This window comes from Passer domesticus, chromosome Z, assembly GCF_036417665.1.
Source record: "Passer domesticus isolate bPasDom1 chromosome Z, bPasDom1.hap1, whole genome shotgun sequence".
Lineage (NCBI taxonomy): Eukaryota > Metazoa > Chordata > Aves > Passeriformes > Passeridae > Passer > Passer domesticus.
Genome location: NC_087512.1, coordinates 76,501,648 through 76,516,296, shown reverse-complemented (window position 1 = coordinate 76,516,296; position 14,649 = coordinate 76,501,648). Strand labels below are relative to the sequence as shown.

Below are 14,649 nucleotides of genomic sequence, written 5' to 3'. Positions count from 1 at the left end.
GGTGGTGGACTCTCCCACTCTTTTGTTACCTTGGATTGTAGGATAGAGTTGCTTGCCCCCCACATTTCCTCTAGCTATAGTGACCATGATACTAGCCTTGGCCTTTGCTTTTTCTTCTTGCCTCCTTAAATATACCTTCAATGCTTCTTTCAATAACTCATTAATGTCCTTCTCTGGCCAATCTTCAATCTTTTCCAGTTTTCTCTGTTTATCAGGCCAAGATGTAGTAAGAAATTGGACCTTTAGTAGCGCCTGACCCTCCTTGGTGTCCGGGTCTGTTCTGGAGTACAACTGGAAGTTCTGCTTTAGGCAATTAAGCCAAGTAGCAGGAGTTTCATCCTTCTCTTGTGCACTCTTGAATGCTAATTTTGTATTAGTTGCATTGGGAACTGATTCTCTGATTCCCCCTGATTATCAAAGACCTGTACTCTATCATGGCCTTCCTTGCTTCCTTCCTCCTGATTAGGGTTCCAATTGGGATCCACTAGTGGCAATTTTTCTGCACCTGATGGCACTTGGGGCCCTGGATGATTATCTTTGTCCCAAATTCTTATGCTAGCACCTCTAATAATTCGGAACTCTTCTGGGGAAAATAATATATTTAGAATGGAATTCATTTCCCCCAAGTGCAGATATTTAGACCTAAGAATTGATCCACTTGGTTTGCAATACCCACAGGGTCTTCAACTCAATTCCCTAACTCCCTCTTGAATCCTCTCACCTCAGAAGCAGTTAGAGGAGCATTCACAAAACCAACACCTCCTGCTACTCCTCCCATAGGAACTTCTCTAAGGGGAAAAAGTCTCTCTACCTTGGAGGTCATGGATCGGATACCGCAGTGTGGCCCATCTTCAGACACAAAATTACTCATTTGAGGGCTATTAGCATTAACCTGGACCTGCTGTAGGCCAACAGCTGTATCTGGTGATAAGAGGTTACCAGGTAAGGAGGCATTTGTCTCCCAGTTAGGAGGAGGTGGAGGGACAGCAGTAGGAGGGGGAGAAGAGCTTGAGTGCATGTTAAGTGGAGCTGGAGAAGGGGTGGAGCATGCAGCAGCTGAAGTAGGCACTAGTGGGGGTGCAGAAGCAGCTAAAGGAGTCGAAGGGGGTGGTGAGGGAATGGCCCCCATGGCCGCCGGGGGAAGAGACGGATCTGCTATTTGAGGTGCCCGAAGGAGAGGGTTCTAAGGTGGAGGGGCATCAGGAGGCAAGTAGTCCAGGGGGTGCCACCTTTTACTAATCTCTTTAATTCCAGCATCCCCTCCTTCATTCCCCTCTTTTGTCCTCTGCACCTTACAAATTCGCACTCCTTCATCCTCGAAAGCACTCTTTAACCAACAAGCTACATATAATAATTGCTGGGGATCAGTATCCTCTCGAGCTGTCACACACTGACTCAGCTGTTGACACATCCACTTGTCTTTTGTCCCACACCAGAGCCATCCACCTTGCACATCCAATTCTGGCCACGCTTCTGAACAGTAGTGAATCATCTTAAATTTATCTAAGCCCTCTGTGGCCTCTATAGAGTCCCATCTCTCTAACAGTTCACCTAGGGGAATATGGGGAGTTATATTCCCCAGTCTCTGGCCACTTTCCTTACTATTACACCCTTCCATTTTTTCGGGCCTCAAAAATTACAAAGGTGCTTCTGCTACTGACAGGCAGCTCAAAAGTAAATCCTATTTGTGAAGTCCCAGCCTCCTCTGCCGAAACTCCAATATGCCTGACCCTTTTCGTCAGGACTTTGTTGAGACCTCGGCCTCCTTTGCCAAGACTCAACAAAAAAAACCTCAAGACCCTGGCCTCTGAGGCTGAGTTTGCCTGACCTCCTTTCGTCAGGACTTCGTTTGCCTACAGGACTTTTGGACTTGCCCAAATCCTACTCAGGACTTCTGAATTTGCCTGACGTCCCTTGTCAGGACTTAAAACAAAAGTATGGCCTGATTTTTAGTTTGCCTGACTTCCCCCTGTCAGGACTTACATTACCAGAGCTTTAAAAAACTCGGGATAGGCTTCCTCTGCCAGACCTTGTGCTTTGACTTCCGTCGTCAGGACTTAATAACAAAACTGCCTGATTTTCTAAATTGCGTAACTTCTTTCATTAGGACCTGTATCAGGGCTTTTGGGATGCGTGCCACTCACATACTATTTCCTCCGCACGCCCGGAGGGGGGTCCTCTTTACCCCTTTGGAGGCGCCTCAATCACCAATTCCACTCGCTTCCCCCTGTTCCCGGCCGGCCCCCTGGCGGGGGTGCGGAACCGCGGTACTGAGGGGTCCTCACTCGCTTCGAGGGCCCGAGCTGCCGGCCCTCGTCTCACTCACACACACTCGCTCGCCTCCCCCTCCTGCCGCCGGATACTCTCACCAGTCCGGCGCTGCTCCGTGTCACTGTCCCAAGCCGATCTTCTCTGATCCTGAGAGCCAGCTGTCCTGCAGGTCCAGGGCAGGCGGCCGTCCCAGTCCTGGTGTCCTCTTCAGGTGTGGATCTCCTGGACGAGACCCTAGCATAATAAATAGGGCAGGAGATCTTTCTCCTTTTTAATGCCTTTATTTAAAAAATTCAGCTCAGGTTGGGGAGAAACGACAGGTCGCCCGCACTCCCGCTGCTCCCAGGAGTGGCACGGAGGAGGAGGATGATGCAGCTGTGCCCGCTGGTATGCAGGCAGAGCTGGGGCTTCCATCCTCGAGGGAGTAGTGGGAATTCCACTTTTTTGGTCTAACATTCCAGGTCCTCTTCCTAGCTGACATCCTTTCAGGTTAGGGTGAGGAGTAAAAAGGATCTTAGCAGGTACTGGATTAAGTTCCTCACCTTTAGACCTTACTTAGGTTTCATAATTCCATGTTGGCTTCTTGGTTTTAGGGGTTTTTTTCCTGGAAAATTGCAAAATTTGGTGAAATGCATTCTCATCTGCATACTAGCTCTGATGTCACCTCCTCCTGCTACCTGCAGGCTCCTGGGAAGCAGCAGGGGGACAACTGCGCTTGATTTCTAACCATTAACAGGTAATTGAAGAAAAACTATTAACAAGAGGTGATTGCAACATGAAGCTATCAACAACAAATAGTCAACCCTTCAACTCTCAACAACTGGCCCAACCGGTTTAACTTTGCAGCCTTAAAAAAAATTGATAATTTGTTGGGGCGAACACCCCAGGTGTGGAGACACGAGGCTTGACTCCATTTCAGAAGGCTGATTTATTATATATTCTATTAAAATACTACATTAAAACTATACTAAAAGAACAGAGAGGAAAAAATGACCAGAAGGCTACAAAGAAGAAGAATAGAATGGAATGCATAACAAAAATCTTGTGACTGCTCACAGGCTCAACACAGTTGGCTGTGATTGGTCATCAAGTGAAACCAATCCACATGGACCAATGGAAGATACACCTGTTGCATTCCACAGCAGCAGATAGTTATTGTTTACATTTCTTTCCTGGGGCCCTCAGCTCCTCAGGAGGGGAAAAATCCTAGGAAAGGATTTTTAATAAAATATCATAGCTACAGATAACTTTTTTACTCATAACACCAGGAGAAGACCAGGGAATGCAGGAAGGCTAGACTAAGGAGCTCCTCTGTCTCCAAGCTGATCCAAACCAACAGACGTACTCAGATAAGCACCAGGGGACCACAGTGCACGCACAAAGGAGAAAAGTTCAAAAGTTCAGCCATGAGCAAGACCACAGCCTTCGGCCTCAGAGACCACCAAAGACCCCAGTGTGACCACCACAGGAAACAACGCGTGCCCAGAAGGGCGTGGATCTCATCGCCATGGGAGGGGAGGACAGGCGGGGCCAGGGGTTGAATGTGCATGAAGAGATTGTGTAATGCATTGCATATGGAACAGGTTTGTGAACAAAGATGTGGCTCGGACCAGGGCTCGGGGCACAAGTTTTCACGAGAGCCATCTCACCTGTGCCAGGCCCTGACACGCATCCCCACTTCATAACTACATCAGTTTGTGGAGTGGCGCTACAGGACATGAAATAAAACAACGCAGACACGCATCTCTCCAAGGTAAAAAAGGGGGCAGTTGAATTTCTGACTCCAACATTTACAGATTTCCAAAAGTGACAGTGGATTGGAGGGTGAAAGTGCCACTTCTCCAATGACACTGGACAAACCAACAGTCCATCAAATTTCTCCTCCTGCAGAAAAGAATGCATAACAATACGTTATTTGCATAACGTGTGTGAGAAAGTTTGTTACAAGAATGTAAACATCAGAAGGTTTAGAAAAACTTGTCCTAGGGTGAGGTTATGATGCTTGCATCCCCAGTCGTGTGTTCTGTTAATGCTGGATATTACGTACTGTGCCTTCACGACTGGCCCTGAAGAGCAAGGTTTGTTTTGGTTTGTTATCAGCCTGCTCCCCCACGGCTGGCAGGACAGACAGACAGCTCAGTTCATAATGCAGCTTTTGCTTTTTGCTTTGCTTGCTGTTGCTTGATTTGCTCTTGCTTCTGCTGTGCTCCTGCTTTGCTTTTGCTTTTTGGCTTCTGCTTGTTAGTCAGTTTAGCTAAGCAGTCCAGATTTTTCCCTGGACTGTTTTTCCTTTCCCTTTTTGAAACCACTCACACCTGCTCCAGACTGGGACCTGGGAAACACCGAGAGTTTGCATCCTGTGGCCTGCAGCAGCTATCCCCAGCGCCGAGGGAGCGACAGCAGAGCCACCACTGCCAGGAAAGACTTTCTGAATTTGTCATCCTTTTCAGATGGGTGAAAGCATTGTCATCTGGTATTGTTCATTTTGTGTGCTGGGGGTGTTTTGCCTGTCAAATAAACAGGTTCTTTCCACTTCTCTGCAATGAATCCTACCCGAACTGCTGGGGGGAAGGGGCCATGTGGGGTTGCTTTCTGGGGGGCCCCTTTGGAGGTTTTCTCCCAGAGTGACCCTAATCCAGGACAGAATATTAAAAACCAGGGCGACAGTGGAGTCTATTTATTCTGCATATGGCTTCACTGTGACCAGCGGTGGGAAGGGAAGGGAAGGGAAGGGAAGGGAAGGGAAGGGAAGGGAAGGGAAGGGAAGGGAAGGGAAGGGAAGGGAAGGGAAGGGAAGGGAAGGGAAGGGAAGGGAAGGGAAGGGAAGGGAAGGGAAGGGAAGGGAAGGGAAGGGAAGGGAAGGGAAGGGAAGGGAAGGGAAGGGAAGGGAAGGGAAGGGAAGGGAAGGGAAGGGAAGGGAAGGGAAGGGAAGGGAAGGGAAGGGAAGGGCTGTGTAGCCTCAGGGTCCGACAGGGCTGGTGATCAGCCCCAGAGACACAACAACCCAGGTGCAACCAGACTTGATTTCCAGGTCGAAACACTCGGCATAGCTGGCCTGGACTTCCCTGTAGGGCACGTGGGGGCTTTGGAGTCCCCCGTAAGGTGCACGACGGTGTGGGGCCCCTTGTGACACACCCAGGGATATTTTAGGTTTCCTCTGAGGCAGGGAGGGCAATGGGGTCCACTTCAAGTCATGCAAGGGATTTGGAATCCTGTGTGAGGCATGTAGAGGGTTTGGGATCTCTCCCAAGGTGTGCAGGGAGCTGGGATGTCTCCTGAGGCACATGTCGGGGTCCTGGGGTCTCATTTCACATGTAGAAAGGGCTGTGGACTCTCGTAAGCGTGCAGGTGCTTTGTGTCCCTCCTGCTGTACACAGTGGGGCCGGAGTGTCTGCTGAGGCACGCAGGGGACGGGGACCTCCGGCAGTCCCTCCCGGGCCCGTGCGGCTCGGGGCTGCCGCGGCCCAGGGCCAGCCGCCGTGCCGGGATGGCGGTGGCGAGGCGCCGAGGCGGAGCTGCCCCGCCGGGTCACGCTGCACCGGCACGGCACGGGCGGTGCTGAGCGCCGGGCAGTCGGCACCACCAGCCCAGGGGCCACAGCCCCGGCCCTGCCTCTTTTGGGGCCAGGCACAGACAGCCCAGTGGGACGGGCACCGCTCAGCGCCTGAGGGGACGGAACAGATGCCAGAGGAGCCCCAGGAGCCCTGGACAGGGCCCTGGCATTGCCCGCCCGGCTCCCCCGGGCCTGTGGCCATCCCGGGCAGCAGGGGCTCGCTCTGGGCCGTGCTCTACCCGGCCAGCGGGGCTCCGGGCCAGCACCCGGCTCCTGCCACTGCCCTGAGAATGCTGAGGGGCTTTCGCGGCGGAACTGAACTTGACAGGGACAGAATTCATAGGAGACTTGTTCTGGCCTTTTACAAGGTTAACTGAGAAACAACTTAAAATCCCAGGCTAAATCGTCTGCTTTAACGTGTGGGGATTCCTTCAAGACCCTTCCTAATTCCCATAGTGCCGGGCCGGGCCACGTCCCAGCGAGCACCAACACCCAGCAGCTCGATGGATGCAGCACGGCTGGCACCAGGGAAATGAGTCAGTGTCCCTACAGCTGCCTGCTCTGCCTGCACGGCTGTCACGCAACAGCAATGTTACAGAAGGAACAGGCATTTTTACATCCTCACGACCGTGTGATCTTTGGTCCTGGCAGTGGATCAGAGAGAAAAGCCAAATGTGACAGAGTAAACGTGACTCTAGGAGAGGGATGCCTCAGCAGAGGGTCTGGGGACCTGTGGTGCCAGCCAGTGGCCCGGCACTTGGACACAGCAGCAAGACCCCAGACTATCACACTTCACCTGGGAGGGTAGAAAAGCTCAGGGGTTCTTTGTGCAAGGTCCTCCAGAGGCACCAGCTGAAGCTGCCACAGTTCCACCTTGATAAAACTGTTTAAAAAGATCCAGAGATCTGACACTCTGCTGTGGAGGACATTCCACATGTTATATTTGCCCAATTATCCAATTTTAAAAGAAGCCACAAAAACAACCAAACAAAATGAAACGAAACAGCAATTTGAATTATGTAGCTTAATATATATACAATTGAATACATTCAAAATATTGACAGTATCATTTGCTGGCAGTAACGAATAATTTGGTCCTGATAATAGCGTATAAGCAAAAATAACCATGCGGGGTATGCGTGGGGTACGGAGTGCAGGGCTTTTGGACCCCCGTCACCTCACGTACTAGCGTGTCAATCCAAAATTCCCCTTTTTATGCTGTATGTCATTACCATCTCCTCCCATTTTCAATTCATCACACTTGTATCACTGCCCTCATCATCACCTTTACCACGCATGCTCCACACTTCTTTAAGTAAGTTGTACCACTGTTTGGGGATATTCTTTGAGGAAGGCCTCTCCTCTTCCTCCATGTCCTGTAGTTCACCTTTTGGATTACACATGCGCACCAAGCTGCTACAGTATAAGCCAATACTGTGTTCTAACATTAAAGCAGTGGATCTCATATAATCAACATTTTCCTGGTGTCCAACCAAATTCTCCTCTCTTCCACTAAATTTAATCATAGTTATCTCTTGCTTCCTCCTGTTCTGAACATCTGCAGGAGACCTGTAGGGAGAGGGATAAACCCTCCTCTCCCTTTCATGCTTGGCATTACACCTTTAACTGTTTTATTATTTCCAAATATTAATTACTTTATTAATATTGATTACTCTCTCAAATTTGTCAGCATGAATGATATCTATTTACCACACACAGTTCTCATCTTTTGGGCATTTAGGAGCTTTTCATTTTGCTTTGCACCCAAGAAAAAAATACCCCCAAATGTGCACAAATAACTCCTTTCGCATATCCTCCTTTTCAGCTGGTTTTTCCATTTTTCTCTGCTATCTTGTCCTCATCTTTCCACAAGTCCTGTGTCTATTCAAGTCCAGCCTGGGACCGTGCACGCATTTGCTTTAGTTCTGTAGTGATTTATGCCCAGCCATCCTGCCAACCACACCCATTTCAATGTTGCAACAACCTAACTCTGGGCTGCAGTATGTGAATCACACTCGGCTGTGTGAGATGGCAGAGCACCAGAGCAGGCTCTGAAGAAGGGGCATTCGGTACATTAGTGAAGTGAGTGCTGGAACCTGGGCTAGCTCTTAGAACTCCGGCACTACGGCAGGAGTCGGGAACTGCCTCGCTATGGGGATTTACCAGAGGCAGAACCTGTAGTGCCACTTGCTCTCCAGTGCCAGACACAAGCCACGACAGGGACGAGGCACAGGAGAAAGGAGGAGGCGTCCCGTCTTCAGGTTCCGCAAGGAACACCTTAGTCCAGGCGAAGAGAACAGGATGAAAAGCCCCTAGCTGTACTGCCCAAGGGGTTTTGTACACATACAAGTCATGGGGTGGGTGCAAACAATGAACCAATAGGGAATGCTCAAGAGAGGAGTGAGGGGATTACATCAAGTGTCTGGGGCCAGTTGGGGTAGGAGGGTGGAGAGGATGGGTCACAAGGGCCAATGGGGCTCCCAGGAGTAGGGGAATTCCAAAGGGGAGTTGCAGTCAGGGATTGGCCCAAAGGTTTGGGAACCAAGGGGCTGGGTTGCTTTGACAGGCAGGGAAAGAGCTGGAACAAGGGGTGGGGAAGGGCACGAGGGACAGTTTGGAGGGAGGGTAAAACCCACAGGTGAACCAAGTCAGGAAAAAAAATGGGGGATAACAGAGCCCTTAAACAACACTTAAAATGAAATCAATAAAATAAATTTGAACTGCAACAATAAGAGCATCTTGAGGGACGCAGCCTGACCAGCAATGTCAGCAGGCAAAAGAAAGGTTTTGCTTTGCAATGGCCCTTTGATGAAGCAAAACATTTACAATCAGGGCAGTCCATTCATGCGGACGGGCGCACACTCTGGGGGTAGAGCTGAGGCCATGAGGTCACAGCAGGGCTCTGGGGTCACAGCAGGCTGAGCTCTCAGCAGGCCCCGAGGTCACAGAGGTGCCAGAGGTGCCAGAGCCCCGTGGTTGCAGAGCAGCACAAGGAGCCAGCACTCAGTCCCTGAGCACAACTGTTGCGGCAGCAGCAGCGGTGGCAGCAGCGGTGCTGACGTTGGGACAGCGGTGTCGGGACAGCGGTGGCAGCAAGAGCTGCGGGACTGGCGGAGGACAAGGCACCATGGCCCTTGCTCTGCGCCTCCTACTCCTGCTGCTCCTGGCCGTGGCCCTGCCTGCCAGGGCTGCCCAGGCTGCTCCGCTGCAAGCGCGGCGAGCAGGTGAGCCGGCAGCCTGGCTGCCCTTTCCCGGGACAGCGCTCCCGGCTCCCTGGGAAGCGCTGGGGATGGTTTTGCCCAGGGCTTTTGGGAGGGTTTCCTCTGTGGGAGGGAGAGAGACCCCACGGGCCCTGGGCTACTCCAGCCACCCCTCCAGAGATGTTGCAAAGGGCCTGCAAAGAAGTTGGAGAGTGAGCAGGAGCCAGCCCAGAGCTCCCCAGGCCCCTGTGCACCTTTGGCCATGTCCATTCACATCTGGCTCCCACAGCCTTACCCAACACCCCTGCATTGCCCAGTTCTCTGTGGCAGAAGGGGATCCCAGCACACCATGGAAATGGTTCTGGTCTCTGCTCCCTTATAGCCTGGAATCGTGACATGGGTTTTCAGGACGTCCTGATGAATGATGGTTTGAAGTTCCTGGAGGATGCTGGAGGCAAGTTTTCATTCTGCCTTTCCTTAGTGAATAATAAGGGTCAGTGCAACAGAAGCTCACTTATAAACCATTTCCCTTAACAAAATCTTAAGATTAAAAGAATCTGGAAACCTTGCCCTGCTCCCTTCTGGAGGCCTGCGGGCTCCCACAGGATCACTGTCAGTGGGAGGAAGGAGCATTGATCTTTCAGTCCTCCTCCCGTGTGCTGTGCCAGTGTGTCCTTCCGTGTGCTCTGTGCAGTCACAGAGAAGAGCAGAGAGGGAAGGGGCCGGGCCCAGGGCTGTGCCCCGGGGCTGAGCCTTGTGGGCAGCCTGAGGATCTCCTGCAGTGCCACAGGAGCTCTTCTGTCCTGCCTTCTTTGCAGCTGTACCTGTGGGTGAAGGCCCCACATCCAGGACTGAGGCTCTGGGAGATGCTGAGGGTAGGTCAAGGCCTTTCCCCTGGGAGAGCTGCCAGCTCAGAGCCCAAAGCTGGGCCAGGGAGGCAGCGCTGCAGGTGCCAGCACAGAACCATGCACGTGTGTGCCCTCGCCCTGCACGATCCCCTCATCGCTGCTGCGGCTCAGTGGTGCCCGTGCAGATCAGCAGAGATGGCAGAAGCTTCTGTGGCTGTTGAGTTACAGGTGTGTCTGCAGGGAGGACTTCTCCAGCTCCAGGGCTGGATGCTTGGCCCCAACCCAGCTCCCATGGCAGGGGTGAGTAGTGTGTCCCTGCTGACCCCACAGGCTGAGCCCTGCTTTTGTGGGATCCATTCCTGGGAAATGGAACTACTTTCTCTTAAGGTCCTCCGACAGGAGAAACCAAAGACATGGCAGGCAAGAAATTCCAGGACCCATTAGTAATCATGTGGCAAATGCTGAAGGAACGTCTGCAGAGAAGACAAGGTGGGTGCATTTCCCTCATTCTTCCCCTGGGTCTCAGCAGCTGGGGAAGACTTTGGCTGCACATCTAGACACGCCGTGCCTGGCACAGCTGGAAGGGATCCATGGCAGCCTCGCTGCCCCGCTGCTGCTTTCACGCCCTGCAGGGCTGTTTCCCAGCCTGGCCTGGCTGCAGCTTCTGCCCAGCCTCTGCAGGAAGGCATTTGGCATCAGCTGACAGACAGCCCAAACTGGACCACCGGACATGCCCACCCTCAGATCCCCTGCACTTCCTGGTGTCCAGGCAGATCAGATGTTGGGGCTCTTTGGGGAAGGAAGCAGCCTTGGGTTGTCCCAAAATCCTGGGTGTTTTCTGATCCTTATCCATTCCTTTCACAAGTGATGCCTCCTGAAATTGTCCCCTTCCCCATTCCCAGTCAGGAATGTTTCCATCTGATCCAGCTGTCTCTTTTCCATTTTCCAGAAATGAAAGGAGAGCCTGTGCAGAAGGAAGCATTTCCCAGAGGAAGCAGTGGTTCTGTGCCAGCCTCTGCTGCAGGAAGGGAGGCCATGCCAGGCACAGACACAGGAGGTAATTGCTGTGCCTCTGGGCCTGAGCCCTGCTGAGGCTTGAGCTGCCCTCTCTGCTGCTTGGCAGTGCGGGCACAGCCTGGACTAGAGCGGCACAGCCCAGGGGAATTATCCCGAGCAGGCTCAGGGCACTCGGGTCCTGAGCAGTCCTGCTGGGGTCCCTCCTTGGGAGACATGTCCTGAAACCTGGCAGCGACTGCACGGGGTGCCCACGGTGGGGAAAGGACAGAGGGGGAGAGCAAGGTTCCAGTGTGTCCTGAGAGGGCCTGGCTGTTTGCCCTTGGGATCTGGGGGGTGTCCCCACAGAAGGAGGGCAGGAGGGACAGAGGGAGGTAGGGAGGCATAGCTGTGGCACTGCCTGCTGCAGTTTGCCCCAGGGCTTTAGGGAGGATTTCCTCTGTGTCTGAGGGAGAGAGCCCCAGGGCCCTGTGCTGCTCCAGCCACTCCTCCCTGGGATGTTGCTGAGGGCAGGGAAAGGGTGTGGAGAGTGACCAGGAGCCAGCCCAGAGCTCCCCAGGCCCCTGTGCACCTTTGGCCATGTCTATTCACATCTGGCTCCCACGGCCTTAGCCGACCCCCTTGCAGTGCCCAGTTTCCTGTGGCAAAACGGGATCCCAGCACACCCTGGAAAGTGTTCTCATCTGTGCTCCATTCTAGATGAAGTTGCTGGGAAGGCTTCTCCATCAGCTTGGATGAATAAAGTTTTGAAGCCCTTGGAGCCTCCTGCAGGTATGTTCTCAGTGTGCCACCAAGGAAGAATTGTAGACAAGCGGGCAGGAACCAGGTGACAGAAGCTTCTGTGGCTGTTGTGTTACAGATGTATCTACAGGGAGGACTTCTCCAGCTTCTCCAGCTCCTACCTTGGATGCTATACGCAAGCCCAGCTCCCATCACAGTGGTGAGTAGTGTGTCCCTGCTGACCTCAGAGGCTGAGCCTTGCTTTTGTAGGATCCATTCCTGGGAATTGGAAATATTTTTCTCTAAGGTACTCCAACAGGGAAAGTCCAAGATACAACAGATAAGATGTCCCTGCAACCATCCAAACAGATTAGGCAAGAGCTGAAGGAACCCCTGCAGACAAGAGAAGGTGGGTGCATTTCTCTCATGCTTCCCCTGGGACTCAGCAGCCAGGGGCTTTGGCTGCACATCTGGACACGCCATGCCTGGCACAGTGGGAAGGGATCCATGGCAGCCTCGCTGCCCCGCTGCTGCTTTCACATCCTGCAGGGCTGTTTCCCAGCCTGGCCTGGCTGCAGCTTCTGCCCAGCCTCTGCCGGAAGGCATTTGGCATCAGCTGACAGGCAGCCCAAACTGTAACACACCCTGAGATCCCCCACTATATCCAGCCCTGCAGATTAGGAAAAGGGTGTCTGTTTGGAGGTGGAAGTGCTCACATCATGCCACTGTAATCTGGCCATTTTCCTGCTCCATAAATTTCACAAATATTACCTCTGATGCCACCGCCCAAGTGGGGAACAGCTCCATCTGATGCAGCTGTCTCCCTTCCTTTGTCAAGAGATGGACATAATGCTTCAGTGGAAGTTGGCATTTCTTGAAGGAAGCACTCCATCTTCGGTGCGAGCCCCAGCTGCAGGAAGGAAGGCAATGCCAGACACGGGCACAGGCACAGCAGGTAATTGCTGTGCCGGGCTCAGCCCTGGCCGGGGCTGTGTGGCAGCAGCTCTTCCCCCAGGGCCTGCCCTTGCCTGGCCCGGCAGCAGCCAAAGCTGGAGGTGCCTCGGCTTCCAGGCCTCTGGAGCTGGTTCAGAGCCCCGGGGAAACGGGACTGGTGCAGCAACGTCCCTGGCGCTGCAGCTGCTGCGGAGCTGGCCCTGAGTGCCCAGAGGCCCAAGGCACAGGAGCAGCCCCGAGCGGGAGCCCTGCCGCCAGCCCAGGGCCAGAGCCAGCCCTGGCACACAATGGAAACAGTTCTCATCTTGGTTTGCTTCCAGACTGGGATGCTGGGAATGATTCTGCATTAGCCTGGCGCTCTGAAGTTGTGAAGCCCTCCGAGCATTCTGCAGGTATGTTCTCACTGTCCCACCAAGGCGAAATGTTTGACTGTCTGGTCAGGACCAGGTGACAGAAGCTTCTGTGGCTGTTGTGTTACAGATGTGTCTGCAGGGACGACTTCACCAACTCCTACCCTGGATGCTGCACAAAAGCCCAGCTCCTATGGCAGGGGTGAGTAGTGTGTCCCTGCTGAACCCTCAGGCTGAGCCCTGCTTTTGTGGGGTCCATTCCTGGGAAATGGAACTACTTTCTCTTAAGGTCCTACGACAGGAGAAACCAAAGACTTGGCCGGCAAGAAATTCCAGGACCCATTAGAAATCATGTGGCAAATGCTGAAGGAATGTCTGCAGAGAAGACAAGGTGGGTGCATTTCCCTCATGCTGCCCCTGGGACTCAGCAGCCGGGGGCTTTGGCTGCACATCTGGACACGCCGTGCCCGGCACAGCGGGAAGGGATCCATGGCAGCCTCGCTGCCCCGCTGCTGCTTTCACGCCCTGCAGGGCTGTTTCCCAGCCTGGCCTGGCTGCAGCTTCTGCCCAGCCTCTGCAGGAAGGCATTTGGCATCAGCTGACAGGCAGCCCCAATTGCACCACAGGCCATGCCCACCCTCAGATCCCCTGCAATTTCCTGATGTCCAGGCAGATCAGATGTTGGGGCTGTTTGAGGAAGGAAGCAGCCTTGGGTTGTCCCAAAATCCTGGGTGTTTTCTGATCCTTATCCATTCTTTTCACAAGTGATGCCTCACCTTCCCCATTCCCAGTGAGGAATGTTTCCATCTGATCCAGCTGTCTCTTTTCCATTCTCCAGAAATCAAAGGAGAGCCTGTGCAGAAGGAAGCATTTCCCGGAGGAAGCAGTGGTTCCGTGCCAGCCTCTGCTGCAGGAAGGGAGGCCATGCCAGGCACAGACACAGGAGGTAATTGCTGTGCCTCTGGGCCTGAGCCCTGCTGAGGCTTGAGCTGCCCTCTCTGCTGCTTGGCAGTGCGGACACAGCCTGGACTAGAGCGGCACAGCCCAGGGGAATTATCCCGAGCAGGCTCAGGGCACTCGGGTCCTGAGCAGTCCTGCTGGGGTCCCTCCTTGGGAGACATGTCCTGAAACCTGGCAGTGACTGCATGGGGTGCCCATGGTGGGGAAAGGACAGAGGGGGAGAGCAAGGCTCCAGTGTGTCCTGAGAGAACCTGGCTGTTTGCCCTTGGGATCTGGGAGCTGTCCCAGCAGAAGGAGGGCAGGAGGGAGTGTAGGAGGGAGGGATAGCTGTGGCACTGCCTGCTGCAGTTTGCCCCAGGGCTTTAGGGAGGATTTTCTGTGAGTTTGAGGGAGAGAGCCCCAGGGCCCTGGGCTACTCCAGCCACCCCTCCCAGGGATGTTGCTGAGGGCAGGGAAAGAGTGTGGAGAGTGATCAGGAGCCAGCCCAGAGCTCCCCAGGCCCCTGTGCACCTTTGGCCATGTCCATTCCCATCTGGGTCCCATAGCCTTACCCGACCCCCTTGCAATGCCTTTTTCCCTGTAGCATTAGGGGATCCCAGAATGCCACAGATATGGTTCTGATCTCTGCTCCTTTTTAGACTGGAATCGTGACATGGGTTTTCAGGAAGTCCTGATGAAGGATGGTTTGAAGTTCCTGGAGGATGCTGGAGGCAAGTTTTCATTCTGCCTTTCCTTAGTGAATAATCAGGATCAATGCAACAAAAGCTCATTTATAAAGC

At 53.3% G+C, this 14,649-nt stretch overlaps 1 protein-coding gene and 1 long non-coding RNA gene across 2 annotated transcripts in view; both read left to right on the top strand.

Annotated features, from left to right (window-relative positions):
• LOC135291266 (uncharacterized) overlaps window positions 1-14,649 on the top strand; it is a 425,721-nt gene that overhangs the window by 371,284 nt on the left and 39,788 nt on the right. The window lies entirely within an intron of this gene.
• On the top strand, window positions 11,584-12,020 carry LOC135290858 (uncharacterized). The gene is made up of 3 exons (XR_010353678.1): window positions 11,584-11,657; window positions 11,746-11,826; window positions 11,914-12,020. It is a non-coding gene; the product is annotated as an uncharacterized LOC135290858 (long non-coding RNA).